The 16163-nt window shown below is 39.0% G+C and overlaps 1 protein-coding gene across 3 annotated transcripts in view; it reads left to right on the plus strand.

Moving 5' to 3' along the window:
- LOC109036701 (facilitated trehalose transporter Tret1) overlaps positions 1-16163 on the plus strand; it is a 53223-nt gene that overhangs the window by 12085 nt on the left and 24975 nt on the right. Inside the window, exon 1 of one of the 3 annotated variants that reach the window (XM_019051071.2) lies at positions 14340-16088. The exons of the other annotated variants lie outside the window; for them this stretch is intronic. The gene's annotated coding sequence lies outside the window, so the exon portion shown is untranslated. Of the gene's footprint in view, positions 1-14339; positions 16089-16163 lie in introns of those variants that run through there. 3 annotated transcript variants of the gene reach the window in all.

Here is a 16163-nt window from a genome sequence, read left to right on the forward strand (position 1 = left end):
GTCTTCGGCACTCATAAAAGACGGGGACAATTAATGATGTTGCTGATTTGACAAATTAGTAGTAAAAGAGAGTGCACTGGGAAAAAAAAAACAGATTGGATCTAGAGTCCAGACTCTTAAAAACATCGACAAGAAAAAATACTCTTGATTCAATCGGATTTTTGCTTGGATCAAGAACCAAGCCTCTTAATTTGAGCGGATTTCCTTTTGATTTAAGCTTAAATCTGATTGAATCAAAAGTACTTTTTCTAGTCAATGTTTTCAAGAATCTGGACTCTAGATTCAATGTGTTTTTTTTTTCCAGTGTGTCTGACATCTTTAAATATGGATTTTACAATTAAAAAATGGTAACTTAACCACCCTTGCGGTTAAAGTAGCTTTCTGTTATTGTGAAATGTAAATTTGAAACATGTCGGACATATATTTTAACAATTATCTAAGCCTTCTGAGTGCAAAACCTTGAAAGAAACAATTCAGTAAATTAAGCAGCAATCCAATTTTTCCTTGAAGAATTGGCCGTATTTATGCTAAAAGGAACTATGTGCATTGGGTTTGCGTGTAACATAGTTCCTTTTAGCATAAATACGTCCAATTAACATTAAGGAATCCTACAATTCGTCGTTTTCCGAACGAAAGGAACGTAAATCCAATCCAAGTTTGTAAACTTGACTCAAATTATTCGAATTTTTACACGAGTGCGCCTGAGCGATTTTTGTTCGATTTTTTTCTGCTGTTTGCATGAGATCAAATGATAAACCAGTGACATTTTCAGTTGAAAATGCTTAAGATTCCTCAGATGAAATTGCGATTTGCAAGAGGAAATATGGCAACTTTGAAATGAAGTTACGTTTTTTCCTGGAGGAAATGACGAATTGGCTCGGTATCCAATGGAGGATTTGTAGATGCAAAATTCAGGTGTAATAAGGCTTCATATTGATCCTGTGTAATTTTTGACGCAAAATCCGAATTTTGGTTTCCCGATAAATCCTTGTGTCATACTGCAAAAAATTGGAAAACCGGTGAAAAATTACGTTCTTTTCTTGGTTTTTCCAATTTATCGAAATGATGGCTGGTTCACAGAATTATAGGTGATGAAATTCCAGATGAACATTATATGCATTTCCTTTTCATAGGTTTTTAAGACCAAAGGACCGTGGGTAACTCAAAATACGCAAAAAAAATTGAAATACTCCACGGTTTCCTCCAGGCTGTCCCTCCCTCTTCATGTTAGGTCCCTTCTTACCCTCGAATTTTCCGTGAAAAGGAATTGCCGACCAATCCTAAACATACCCCCCCTCCCCAAAGTACCTGACCTAATTACTAGAGGACCCTTAATCACAATTTCATACTACATGCGAAGCTTTCGAAACACTTGTTTCTAATTACATAATTAAAAAATTATCCAATAACATCGACTATCAGCTGATCAGATAAGTGCATTATGCAACGAAATTAAGTAAATATGATGAGTTAAAGTTTTGGAGAAAACACGTAAAAGCGTAAGACCTTAAAAATGGTGCCATAAAAATTGGAGTTGTCTCGAGTTTTTTTTTTTTTTTAATGCTTGAGTAGATATCCTGTGATTTAAACGTGCATATTGCAACTTTTATCGTATCGGCTCTCGCAATGCTGGTTTCATGTGCGGCAAAAAGAACCGGTAATTATTCTGAGACATTAATTGTTTTAATGGCCGTGCCATTAAAAATATCGGTTCGTGCTCTGTATTAATTTTCAATTCAATAACACATGTTTACAAGTTGAATTGATTTATGACGGGAAGAAGGAAGCCCTTAATGAGTGATCGGCCGAATGAGTCTAGCAAGACAATGTATCGATGGCCAAAGTGCGAAACCACGTATCGCTGTTTGTGGCGTTGCAGATTTCCTGTCATATTTGCTTTTTTTTTTTGAAAACTAGCGAGCATAATTTCTTGAAAACTTCTTTTATTTACCTTCCTCGTTTGCAGAATATTCTGTAAACATTTCGATCTATAGAGTTCACTTGCTCCTCCTTGAAAAAATAAAATAGAAGTGGAAATTCTGAAACACCGCAATGGAGGTAAGTGGTTTTGCACTTTTGCCATCAACGAATTGGAAACCCATACTGACAATCTAATGAAGATATTCGAGAGGGGCAACATTTAAGTTCGGAGGTCAACGCTATTTGCCCCCTAATGGTGGTCGACGATCGAATTGCTTAGCAAAAAGTCCATATAAAATTCGCAATGTTGACCGATGCATGTTGGAATGAGAGCTTTACTAGGCGAGCCTCTGCAAATTAGATTGGGATCGCCAAACCAACTTATCAACTCTTTTATGGTCAGTCATCTGTAGGCAAATACCAGCGTTAACTTTCGAAAATTACTTTTACACTATTGGAAAGACAGCAGTGCAAGGTTTCTAAAATATACCTATTGTCTGTGTAGAGTACCTATACTAAGAGAGTATGGCCACTGGGCCCCATGGAGAGGCTTAGGACCCAAAAATGGCGGTGCTTTGTTTTGGTTTTTGAGGATGCCAACTTTTGACGGTTATCACCAACCGCACTTGCTGCCAACCTTACTACATCTAAGATAATTTTTCTCGAAAATTGCACACGATAAGCCGTAAAAATATGTAAGAAGTCGCAATAGTGCATTTGGGTAAATTTCTCGTTACGATAAGCAAAGGAAACTACATTTTGAGTCATTTGCATTACATTAACTTATGGCGTCCGCCATTTTTGGGTCCTAAGGGCTCCATTCAGCCTAAGATGGCTGAGCCAATCAGAGGTGGTAACACCAGTGGTCATACTCTCTTAATATAGGTACTCTAGTCTGTGGAGTTGAGCTTTGATGTGTTTCATAAAACTCGGACGCGTTCTTGTTGCTCCTTTTTCATCTATATATTCTGTTTATTCTCACCAGTAGTTGCACCGATTAAAGTAGCCATATACGTCTCCTTTTATAATCACCCATTTAATTAATACCCTTCAAATTTAAGTTCCACAAAAAATTATGTTCAACAAGAGAGGTTAGAGCCTTGGCGGTGTACATGAAAGTACCGATACATAAAAAGAAGCCAGGAAGAGTGGAGCGGTTTGGTGAATAAATAGAGCTGCAAGCACCTCATCGATCGAGCATTAAAATAACTGAGCGCATTCTTGCTGATTTTTTAGATCGAGGGATTTGGATCACGGTCAAAAATTCCTATCGAATTACTCTGTTAAACATATAAAAAAGTACTGTTAAAAAAGTACACTGACTCACGGTGTGTAAAGGGTTTAGCGTGATAATCACCCTCATAGCCCTTGCTCATATTATATTATTTTATTTTTTTGTTTTAAAAAACGAGTTTTTCTCATCCTCATCATAATTTTATATTTGTAAAGGTAGATAAATATTTCATTACACACACATAAATTAAAGATAATACGATTATGAATTCAAACAATTTAAGTTTTTCCAAATTTTACGCCGGTCAAGAAACGGTAGACGTGAAAATCTTGCGGACATACTGCCGTGTCGACAAAAATGCCGTTCGAGCATTGCCAAATTTCTTCTGGTAATGTAAGATTTTTTTGGAAATTGTGAATTTTTTTTATTTGAAATGTTCAAAGAATTGTAGTTCCACTTTAAGGCAAGTATCTGAAAATTTCAAGAAAAATACTAACTTTTCTTCAAAAACTTTTAAATAAACATTTTATTCGGAATGATTCGGCAACTTTTAAAATCTACAACATGTTTGCGTGATATGTTTATCACAGGTTTGGGGGCTTAAAATATCTAAAACAGCATTACGATTTTCATTTTTGATGTTCCTCAGCAAAACCTAAGCGATATTTCTCTCCTCCTACAATATTTCATCGTTCCATGAATCTGATTAAATGTGTCGTGAGCGACAATACCAATTTGAGTGCCATAGAATCTCATGGTATCTGATCTCACGTTATGCGTTATGTCCAGTGGCGTGGCGTGCATGATCGATTATCATATTTCCCCATTTAAACCTATGGTAAAGAATCGATTATTACAGGTGTTCGTTGCGAACACCCTGTGTATCGATCTTCTTTCCATAGGTTTAAATGGCATAACAATCGATATATCGCAAAGCACGCCACGCCACTGGTTATGTCACCCATTCGAACAGTGCTGAACCAGCATCAGTTGACCCCTCACTTTTCTCCAGGGCCTCTGGAGGGTGGCACTCCCTGATGGGTTTTCCTCAATGCAAATTTGAAAATTCAAGGATCAAGTTTTCTCGGAAAACACGATTCTCTCAACTTCTCGTGACGAGATCGACCCACGCTCTTTGTCGCTCACAATGCAAAACTCGAGGAATGTTGCTTACAAAACGAGGGAAGTTTAGGTCCTTTAACGGTTGTTTATGAGAAGATAACAATTTGCGTCGTCTCTCCGTGGAATCTTGTTTTAAACATGAACCGGTAAATTTTGGAAAAATCAGTTTTATGGCAATCGATCACTTGGCTCAAATCGATAGAAAAAAATCGGATTTTTCCTTTTTAGACTAACTCTCAGGATTAAGTAGACATTTTTCGATCAAAAGGCGCGACAAACTTTCAAATTACTGTTTAGTTTTTATGGAATCAAAAAATGACATTTTCTGATGAGTTTTTTTGTACAAGTTTTGTGAGACGGACACAGAAGCTGAAAATTGACTTAAAATTACGGACTAATGTCGGAATAAAATTACGTGAATATCGTTCCTAGTGAAATTTTTTTCTTATCGCAGGCAAATAATGTTAACACGCACTAATTCATTTCATGACGAAAAATATCCATGGAAGTTTAATTTTATTCGTCATTCATGAGTGCATACTTTTTTTTTATTAAAAAAAAAAAAAAAAAAAATCCCACGAATATACAATTAATCTTGGATTTTTCCACAATTTTTAATTGTTAAGCAGATATGTGTGAAGTGCAATTCCATACTTTTTCCCCATATTCTTTCAATGTGAAGAGTTGGAGGAAGGCATTTTAAAATTAAAGATTCAATAGACGGCAACTACGGAAATAGATCATGATACGACGAGATAGATCAAAAATGACAGATCAGATAAGGGGAAATCACTTTTAGACATAGTTGGCTCCTGGATAAATTGTACGTTTTAATCCAAATCTTACAGATACATGCGGCGATATGCTTTTTTTCTCAGTTATTTAAGGGATAGATTCACATTCTTACTCACTTACGTATTTCAAAGAAGAGAGAAACATACTCCTGCAAAAAAAATCGAAGCAAAACATTCGATGGAACAATATAGGATCCATCAATGATGAAATTTTCAAGAAAAAACCATTATTTAAAAATTTTGCCAAATTTCTCGTTTCGTATCAAAATAATAGTTTGTGACAAGACTTTTTGTTTCGGGTTGGTTTCACAACATAGCAAAGTTGACCTCGAAACGGGTTTAAAGTGGCGGGAACTTTCAAAAATCGCCCAGCTAATTCCTTGAATTGAGTTGAGTGGGACAGACCGCCGCTGAATCTCGCGAGATAAATTCGATGACAATTTGACCAAACGACCTAAGGTCAGGCGGCGGAAACCGAGGTAATTACCGCGGTCGTTATCTCCGTGGCATTGCTCAGGGCCCAAATAAACACGGTCTGTCAAAGACGCATCCACAACTTAATCGACATCCATCCTAGAGTTCAAGTAGCCGCTCCTTTAAGTCCGCTACGGACGTGCTTGATCTTATCCGCTCCAGCATCATTCTGTGCTTTTAGATTCAGTTAGGCGCACGAGAAAACTCTTGCTATTTCCACCAGTTTTTTTACGATTCAAAATGTCACTGAGTCTCCTCTAAGAGAAGAGGTGTGGATACGAAGGACATTTTTAAACATTTATCTATAATGTGACCATCAACAGCAGTGGCGAGGTGTGCTTTGCGATACATCGATGGATCTGCCATTTAAACCTATGGAAAAAGATCGTTAATTAAGATTTTCGTAAAATAGTCATTTGGTTTTAAATTTTGGAGTGCCTAGCTGAAATAATACATTTTTTGCTTCGAACCTACTTTAGTGTTCACCGTTAAAAAAAAAATACATTGGATCCAGAGTCCAGACTCTTGAAAACATTGACAGGAAAAAGGACGCTTGATCCAATCAGATTTAAGCTTAAATCAAAAGAAAATCAGCTCAAATTAAGAGGCTTGGTTCTTGATTTAAGCTTAAATCTGATTGAATCAAGAGTATTTTTTCTTGTCGATGTTTTTAAGAGTCTGGACTCTAGATCCAATGTGTTTTTTTTTTCCAGTGTTCTTCCCCTTTCATCTTTTATTCCTTTGGGTCAAAGTTTTAGGTAACCAAGCAACTAACTCAATTTGAAGTGAGGGTTATGTATGGATGTATAGCCTGATATGCATCATCCATAACTCCTATTTTTAGGTGATGCAGCAAAGACTGAGAGATCGTAAATGTGCATTATCGGAGGGCGTGTCGTCTGATTCATGCCGTGTGATCTTTGCAAAGCGGCATGACCACCGCATGGCCTGCCACCCACGCCCCTTAGAAATTTTTGTACCACTCTATGAGAGTGAGAAAAGTAGAACTGATATTTAAATTACGTATGAATATACTACCTTCAATAAATTATAAAATTATTCGACATAATATCATAAATATTTTTCCACAAGGCCGAATTTACCATAAAGACGGACAAAGCGGGTCAAATGGCCCGAACCAAGCAACGCCGGCAAAACACCTAAAATTGCGTTTTAGAAACCGAAAAATTTCAAAGTCCATCGAAAGAATGAGTAAACTTACCGCTTAGCCCCCATCTCAAGGGAGATGAACTTCAAGGCGTCCGCACCTTATACTTTTCAGCCAGGCACTCCAAAATTAAAAACCAAGTGGCCGTTTTAAAAAAAACTTAATTCATTGGATCAGAAGGCCGCATTTGATATCGCATCCACCCACGTTCTGTCTAGAAATACCGGCAAGCAGAAAAAAATTACATAATTGGAAATGCCCATATCATCAAAAAATTGGGATAGTAGTACAATTTTAGGGGATGACTCCCAAAACTTTTTTCCGTGTATGACATCATCTAGCATGAACTCTCGGGATAGCGTGGGATATCCCCTCCATTTTGGCCTCAACTTGAGAGCTTTTTTTAAGCTTGGGAGTTGATTTCAGAGAAAACCAGCGGCATCATCGTGTTTCTCGCGGACTTTTACATAAAAATCAGTAGTCAAATCGTAAATTCCTCACATATGCAACATCTCCATTCTTCGCGTGACTCTCCCCGCCCAATTAGAGTGAGGATATTTCTATGAGCATAGTGTGTCGAGGATAATTAATATGAAATAAAACAAATTGAAATGCATGCAAGGACCCAAGAAGCCGAGTCCACGATCAAGATCAAGGTTGAAACCACAATCGCGGCCGTTCCCCGGGACTCGCGATAGATACATTCATTAATGTTTTCATTCCTACGTGGATATACATACATTAATATCTCTTACAACCGTAGTATTTTTTATAGGAGCTGATGGATTGGGAGAGCTATCTCGTATCCGTGTTTCTTTCTCGGTGGATCCGCGGAGATTGTGTTCGCTGTCCACGCTGTGATCAATCACGCTCGTCTATGACAGGATTGGTCTTTATTTCGTTCCCCAGGGGCATCCAACGTCTTGTGCTCGGCAAAAACTCGATCGTTTAACAGTTTTTCCGTGTCACTCCTCATTTCAGCGATGTGTTGAACATCTCGCATGAACTTTTAATTATCCTTAATTTCGACGTCGGCCGACAAGTCGTGATATCGCACGTGACGGCAAGTTCATTAAACTACCGCTTCAACCTTTTCTGTTGGCGTTATGGGTATATTTGAATACCCGGTAGCTTTATTTTTCATTATCAGTATTGTTGATGCTTGTTCACTTATTTCAAGATTGAATCTCCATCTCACATCGGTGAAGCACTGCTATCGTGTGTGACGGTTCAGAAAATGCATTATTTTCTTCACAATAAATGACGCATATATTTCTTCAAGATCACCTTTTTTACGATTCAGCAACGCATATTTTCTCCTTATACTTTAAAAATGATTTTCAATTTCGTGGTAGTGTCGCAACTCAAGTTGGGTTAGCACCGGAGCATTTGGGCCAGTAGCCTAATTTATTGGGGCACAACCACAATTGATTGGAAACACCCATATCACCCAACAACCCCCATTCTCTTTTTTCCAAGTACGCCGTGTTCTTCTATGATTGATATCTTAATGTTAGACGTAGAGATTTGTCGTTTGAACAGATTTTAATGCTTTTTTGCCAATCTATAAGCTTATCACATCAATACACAATTCTGTAACCAGCACAACTAGCCCATCGTGCTCTCAGAGCTCAGACATCGGTATTAAAGACATAATTTGCAAAAGCTTTTTTCAGTGTGTTTTCCCACGAATATCCGTGTGAAAAAATAGTCAATTACGTCAAAATTCATTCGTATATTTGATTAATACCATTAGCTTCGTGTCTACAAGAGTCGAATTTTAGTTAATTCGATTTGCTGTTTTGCTCTGATGAGCCGCAAGGACACCGATGAACGCCCAGATGGACGTCCAGACGAACAATAGAGCGCAGGCGCGCTACCACGCTTGTTTGGGTTGTCTTATCCCGGCAGCTGTCAAATCAATATAAAAATTTATCCTCTTAAAATCGTAGTCTCTGCATAAAGTAAAAAGCAAATGCACAAGCTGGCATCATTGTTGCATCCTCGCTCGTGGTGGATGCTATTCTTCCTCCTCGAATGGGCGAAAAAAGTGCATATCATCACGCTTTGTTACTTTTCACGTCTCGCGATCGATTTGTTCTCATATTTTTTTGTATCTTCTTCAGCAGAATCGGTAGATTTGCTGATAATTGGATGCAGGAATGGAAAACATAAGACAATGCATCCGGTCCGGAACAGCGCTTTATTCCTTCCAGTTCGATTTTGAGAGAGACGCGCGCGTGTTGGGGAGATGAGAAAATTCGGGACTGTTGCGAGTCCTTGGTCAAGGTTAATGATCATTTTTTTTTTGTCTCGGATTTTCTAGGTCAGTTCCCTCTGATGATGTAAACAAAAATAACGCTAGTTCCCACCCACTGTGAAACTGAATCCTCCGTTCCATTCAGTTTCTCTTAAGGTGATTCGATGGACGCCATTTTTTGTGTCAGAGCGACGTGCGATGTATCGCATCAATTCGTTCCATAATTTCAGCTACTTGTCATTTTTTTCGAATTTTGAGATCGCACCTCTGCTGTCATGAGACTGAAAAATTCATGTATCAAATTGACAAAGAAATTCAACGTAATGTAGGCGCAGTTTTTAAGAGAGAAAACATCGCATTAGATACTGATATCGAAACTGCACTCGAATGCGATATTTTTCCTCTGAAAAAACCCTGCCTTTATTTCGTTGAATTTCTTTGTCAAATTTGGTACATAAATTCTTTAGTCTCATGACAACAGAAGTGCGATCTCAAATTTCGAAAAAAAAGGCAAGTAGCTGAAATTATGGAACGAATTGATGCGATGTATCGCACGTCCCTCTGACACAAAATATGGCGTCCATCGAATCACCTTAACGCCCAGTTTTTCGGGGATTTCTTTAATATCGATGACCAAAGTGCGAAACCGCACGTACCTCAACGTTGCAGACTTCCCGTCATACTTTATTTTTCTATCAACTCGTAAATCGACGTATTTTCTGGAAAACTTTCTTGTGTTTACTTCTATACTGGCAGAATATTTTGGACAGGAGGTAATACATTACCACAGGAGGCCGACGAGTTTTTAGTCGTGTCCCATAGAAAGTCCTTTTTCTCTGACTTTATTTCGACAAATATCGTATTTTGTACCCCACTGTTGTCAGATAGGATAAATTATACAGATTACTCTACAGTGACAAACTCAAATTGAAAGTGTATTTAAATTGTACGTATTTCTGCCAAACGGAACTATGTGCATTATGACGTGAACCATGTTATGCATACGTATTCTTGTGGGTCTCGGAGCTCATGTCTCAATGCACTTATAGTTCCGTTCGGCAGAAATACGTCCAATTAGAGTAGCTGTGCTCAAGGCACATGCGGCAACTAATTATTCCAATGGGTTCTGTTTGAGTGAGAGTTGGAGGATGTAGGTCAGTAGGAATAAGAGGAATTTCGGCTTCTCAGGGTGGAAAAACGAGCCGCATTATAAGTATCCAGTTCCGCGGCGCTTACGCGGAAATCCCTGAAGCCACAGTGATGCAACATTTGCAGCAAGAGATTTCCCGTGCAGCGTGAAGTTGGGGGAACTGCGTTTCGGTTGGCGACCTCGTGCGACTTGTATGGGTTGATGAACGCTCAACTCGCGTGAGGAAGTAGGCCTACAAGGTGGTCTGAAATAAGTCTTTACAATTGAAACAAAGAATGAACTGGGATTGTGTTTTGACTGAAACCATTTGAACATCAACAGTAAATTTGGAACTGTCTGTAAATAACCACACGGAGAAAAAAACTTCGTGCATGGGACCCAAAGTTGAGGTCATATGGATCTCTGAAGTTTTCTGATCACGCATCCGAAAACTTGAGGTCCAGCTGCCGAAATCTGATCATTCACAAAGTCGGGGATACCCTCAAGCTACGAACCTACGGACAAATCGTATGAACTTGCAAAAATGCAGGAAACCGCGAAACTCATGAAAAATTAACTTGAGGAAAGCTTGGCCTCCAGGCCGTGCGTCTCAATAAGAGGTCACCCATGTTACGTGACTATGAGCTCATTGCCGCGGTAAATTACTTCTTGTGACCTGTGCTCGGTATGGAGGACTCGTGTCCCTCCTTCCCAAAAAAAATAAAGCTGACACCACACTACTATTTTGCATTTACAAAATTTACCTTGCATCACATTACTTTGCATTTACTTTGTATTGCTTGCTTGTCAATGCAAGACTTGTGTACCAATGTTGCTCAGGAAATCAGTAATGGTGTATAATTTCAACTATATACTTGGCTGAATTTTGCGCTAGCCAGAGTTATGGCAGCGTCAACCAGAAATGTACTTGAATCGACCACAGTTCTGGCTGGCGCCAATATGAGCCCAGAATTTACTTTAAATTATCATACTTTTTGTTTCATGTACCTGACTTCGTCACATATATCGTTATGGAGACGGGCTGAAAGTGGGAAAGGAAGAGAAATTGAACTTTTATACTGAAAGATTAACACAGGCGACACCGAACCGACACAAAGGAGGAATATATCCTCGTTGCTCAGTATAATTAGATATAATATATAGGGCAGTGTAACGTGTTAGCGGCGAGTTAAAAGGATAAAGTTCCTTAAAAAGTGCGTTGGATGATCGACGTAAATACGCAAAGCCAGCTCTACTAATGTTACGTCCACTCTCCAAGTAGGTTACTCTTGTTCCCACTGCCAAAAAGTCTCCAATTTCACGATCACACTGTAACGGACTCCCCTGACAAACCAACGCCAGATTAAAGTCCGTTGACCGGAGAGTGGAGAATTGGAACCCAGAAGCAACAAGTTTTACTCACACGAGAAATACACACGAAGAAAACCTTCAATGAGATACAATGGTGTGGCGTGCTTTGCGATATATCGATTGATCTGCCATAAACCTGTACAAAAGGATCGATACACAGGGTGGTCGCAAAGAACTCCTTAATGATCGATTCTTTACCACAGATTCATATAGAAAAATATTACAAATCGATCGCCACTGATGGGGTGCTTGCAACGTTTAAGAAAAGTCAAATACCTTGCGCCTTCCTGAAAACTGGGTCACACCAACAGTGTCCTTCTCACATGCAGTGAGTTTGTGAAGATTGGAGGTAACCTTTTCAACTCCTTGCTTTTAAGGGTCTTTTATCAAACTTAGTCTCATTTTCTGCAGGGCCGGATTAAGGGGGTGGCCACATGGGCCGCGGCCCATGGCGGCAAATTTCGCAATTGTGGGTATTTAAAAAAATCGGATTCAGAGAAAAAATTACAAACGAGAAAAGGCGACAAAATCTCTCATTTCTTAAGAGTATAGTAATTTCTAATTGTGTAGTCTTACGGTGATACAAATAGACTGCACCTTTAATTAGTCGAGTTAAGAGAGAAACCTAACACGCAATTTGGCATGGAGCGGCGCGGCACAGAGAGCAATGATGACGAGGACTTGAGATGAAAAGGCGAAGCTCTCAGCGCGGTGGTCGGCATGTAAAACATAATAGTACCTACAAGACTGCATGGATACTTCACGCATTGCGTCAAACACAGTGCGGTCAGCAGCGGTCGACGTGAAACGCATAGCGCCTACAAGACTGCGTGAATACTTCACGCATTACGCCAAAAACAGCACGGTCAGCGTGAAACGCGTAGCGCCTACCAGACTTCATGAATACTTCACGCATTGCGTCAAACACAGTGCGTTCGCGGTGGCGGAAGTTAAAATTATTAAATCACATTTATGTTTGTTCTTGCACAACTTTTACGTTCATTGCTTACAAATGGAAGGCCTTGTTCACACAGAGATAGGTTTACGGAACTTAACTTTCGCGGTAAGTTCCGTGAACTTTTGCTAGTACTAGTAGTGTTGACAGGGCTTTCGCAAAAAATGTGTCCAACACGAGTAAACGCGTCTTATGCACCCCTCCCCCTCCGGCACGTTCACTTGATGGTTTTTAATGATGTTTCAAAACGAATGAGAAGGGGGCGGCAAAATACAGGCGGCCCATGGGCGGCAAACAGGTAAATCCGGCCCTGATTTTCTGGCAAACAAAAATATTGCAATCACCAATTGATCAAATATTCCTTCTAACAATTGTATGACTTCCTAGCGCATCTTTACGTCAGATCTGTGGTTAAACACCTAGATTTTTTCGACTTAATGCTACACTAGTGGACCAGGAGCGGACTAGCTAGGGAGGCTAGGGAGCAATCGCCTCTCAAAAATCTGCCTCGGGGTGCCGCGCGCAGGAGCCCTTGCGGCGACTATCTCCCCAGATTATTACGTATTTCTCAGTAGCCTTGAATCCTCTCTTTTCTCTTTAGGACCCCACAGTTCTTCGAATGTGCACCTGTAAGACCTATAAAGGACTCTAATGTCTCAAATAAAACCAGTAGTGTTGTGAATAAACCAAGTAAGCGTGGCCGAAATTCTGCGAGCAACTATTACTGCTCCCAAGCCGCTTACATTGCCTGTCGAGATATTGAAGGCGCACTGGTAGGCACAAGGGAAAAATAATGAGAGTTAACAACAAAGAAAGAAAAAAACACTGATTTAAGAAAACCAACGTACTGTTTTTTTTTTGTTTAAATTGTCAATTAGTTTGAAAAATTTTAGAAAGAAATCGAGCTTCGTCGGTCCTAAGAAGGTCGATTTCTTCCCAAAATGTTTAAAACTGATCTAACAATATTATTATTATTATTATTATTATTTGTTTTTTCACTTTCAACAAGTTAAAAATTGCTACTGATCAATAATATGACGTGGGCCAACATATCGAAAAGTAAATTTGGAGGAAAATATGAAAATTAATAATCAGAAACTCGGATATATATTCATTTTTAATATTAGCCTTCAAATTACAGATATGTTCAAAGACTGAAAAATTTAGGATGCCATGGATTGACCTGTTAAAGTTTTTTTTTTCTATGTTGTACGACTAGGCGTGTAAAAATTATACATACTAATGCCATGCATGCCGGCACGCGCATCGCAATCCTGACTGACATTCCAATAATCCTTCCAATCGGAGGCGATTGCAATATCAACGCCTAGAATTAAAATTACTCACTAATCGTCAAGTTGACCAAACGGCGCAGGTGATGTTTTTCTTTTTTTTCATTTTGATAGAGATGTCAACTTTGATTAGCAGGTATTAGCGGTGAATGGAAGTGTCAATTGCAACCAATTAAAACAGGGGATTAACTCCACAGTTGTCAAAAATGACGGCACCGTTGTTTTTTTTTTTTTTTTTTTTTTTTTTTTTTTTTTTTTTTACAGTTTACAGTTTACAATTAACTTACCAACTTAACATTGCACTTTCTCTATTCATTTTACGAATATTCCGAACACAACCTAGATTGTAACAGAAAGCTAACGCACTGTATTTACATTTGGCAAATTAAAACGTTTTGGTGTTATTAATTTTTCTAGACTTGCAGTAAGCTTCGCGATTAGCGGAGAAACCATAATTTCGGCGTATTTTAATTCGTCAATTAGTAAAAAATAGTAGTGAATTTAAAAAATTAAACCACGCTCGAATATGAGAGCACGTGCTGCTTAGTTGCCTAACGTAAAATGAAACAGATCCTTCTTATTTCGTAAAAAATAAAATTCGTCGAGTTTCAAGTACTCGAACTGTTCCTAAGAGCCTCTCGGATGATCATTGAAAGTTACACAAGGAACGAAGGATTCGTTCAATAAATTTTCTACTTGGACGCTACTCGATCCATCTTTAAAACTTCATTTTTGTATTATTTTACTGTTCTTTTCGGTACACTGCACACAGCAGATCAGTATGACAAATAAAGTAGGGTTTTGAATGAAATCTTACACGATTCTCTCCAGCCGGACAGAATTATTATCAACCTCCAAGTAAGCAGCATTATTCTATGATGCAAAGATTACTACTTTCTTGATCAAGCCGCAAATACTGTTCCCAGTCCAGGCCAAGGCAACGGCCTCAAAAAAAGTGGCAAAAGATACCGTTTGCATGCTACGCTCATGAAATATGATTGACGCCGGCCGCCGCGCCGACTACTTTGCGCAGAGATATTAATCTAATGAATACAGATGTTATTTACTCGATAACATCGATTGTCGTAAGTCACTTCTTGTGAATCATTCCAAAAGTGTCAGCTCAGCTGAAAAGGTTGACTAATGCCTCAGGTTATAGTCCGCAACCAATGATAGAATAAAGCAGATGGTGAGTGCACTCTGTTTCTTTTTCATTTGGATTGCATTTCGCAAAAAGGAACCAATGTCAATGCATTCCGGTGTCGCTAAGATCGTGCAACTTTTCTTCTCTTGCAAATATAGACTAATCATCCAAACAAGTTATATCTCTACTCCCAATAAACTGTTAATTCAAGACGGCAATCACTTTAGTAACTTTAATTTCTCGCACGATTTCAGTCATCGCAGATCAATTTTTCCGAGGAAAAATCAAGTATGACGGGAAATCTGCAAAGTCGCAGACGAATATTCGTGGTTTTCTACTTTGGTCATTGATTTACACCTATAGTGATAGAAGGATGTGCATTTCCTGCCGATTATGCAATAACAGCCGTTGGATGTAAAAAGATTTCCCTCGCAAAATGTCCACATGAAGCACAGAATGGTCGAACTTGATCGAAAGTTGGACAACTGTGGACACACCGGGTAAATTTTTACACGTGCCAAACAAGACCGGTGACCGCTGGTCCATCGATTTCTCAGCGTTGTCTTGTTGGTCATTATCTTGTCGGTCTAGAGAAGCATCCGGTCCTTGGCAGTGTTACCGTCTCTCAGTGAAGTCTCGCTCTTTTTACATTGCCTCCCTGGAGAAATTTTACGAATTTTCCGTAAAAATGGCACCACTGGGTCTTGACTCGGCCCTCGTGCATGTAAATTCGCAGACAGAGTTGCGAACATTTCGAACTGGTTCCCCACCTCCTAGTCATCAGCGAGCCAATTACGTAACGTGCATTTCCATCGGGTTTTACGATAGCGAAGCTCTCGGTTGAAATTCGTTCTGTTTTCGTTGATACGGGTCCATCCGTTGATTTTGGTGATTGGTGGTCGTTGATGAATTTGTTTGTTTACTTTTCTGTTTTGCGTTCAAGTCACCGGGATTTGTTGCGTTGCTGTGGCCGTTAAATCTATTGGATAGTTTATAGAACGTTCAGTTGTGGACCCTCTGATCAGTTTTTCATTCCGTTTTAGTTTACCTTTCTATTCGGCGTTTAAGTCACCCGTATAGATTTGAATTACCATATATTAAAATCGACAGTTTCATTAAAATTTGCGATTGGTTTGTATGCCATTGTGAGATCTGGGTCATGTGGGTCACTGAATGCCACCAATTTTAACACGGTGACATGATACCTCTATGCAGGAACTATCATGTAAGTTTTAAATCATTTACATCTCATCGAATAACTTTGGATAAGTGGCCAGAATTCACTGAATTCCACTCGACT

This window comes from Bemisia tabaci, chromosome 4 (genome assembly GCF_918797505.1).
Source record: "Bemisia tabaci chromosome 4, PGI_BMITA_v3".
Taxonomy (NCBI): Eukaryota; Metazoa; Arthropoda; class Insecta; order Hemiptera; family Aleyrodidae; genus Bemisia; species Bemisia tabaci.